We start from the raw sequence: 510 nt of genomic DNA, 5'->3' as shown, positions 1-510 counted from the left end.
TACAGTAGCCTGCAAACAGAGAGCTAAAACATGTCCATGGTTAATAAATACATTAAAAAATATATTTTAAAAATTAAATGACATTCTTTATATATTTAAATAACCCATTAAGGCAATACATAATATAATGAAATATTTTTTACAAAAAGTATCGAAAAGTATCGAAATACATATTGGTATCGGTATCGAAACAGAAATTTGGTATCGTGACAACCCTATTACAGATATATGTATAAGTATCTGTGTACATGAAGGCTGAGAAGTAACAAGAAATTTCAGCACCGAAATGCCAAGGACATGTTTGAGGTAACCTAGAAAGTGTTACATAGTTTGTCCACTAGAGAGCACTGACAACTTTATTCTTTAAACTGTAAAATGTCCCGTCCAGTAGATTAAACACAATTCTCATATCTGTACACCACTCCTCAATAAGAATCAAGGGATTCTTATCAAATATGCTTGTTTAGATTATGAGTTTATATAAAAAATTGAAATCAGCCAATGTGTTTT

At 30.0% G+C, this 510-nt stretch overlaps 1 protein-coding gene across 1 annotated transcript in view; it reads left to right on the top strand.

Annotated features, from left to right (window-relative positions):
- Positions 1-510, top strand: part of wasla (WASP like actin nucleation promoting factor a) — a 23384-nt gene that overhangs the window by 21287 nt on the left and 1587 nt on the right.

This window comes from Seriola lalandi, unplaced genomic scaffold, assembly GCF_002814215.2.
Source record: "Seriola lalandi dorsalis isolate HSWRI2012SDOR001 ecotype SW California unplaced genomic scaffold, Sedor1 jcf7180002054614, whole genome shotgun sequence".
Classification (NCBI taxonomy): Eukaryota; Metazoa; Chordata; class Actinopteri; order Carangiformes; family Carangidae; genus Seriola; species Seriola lalandi.
This window is presented reverse-complemented; position numbering and strand designations above follow the sequence as displayed.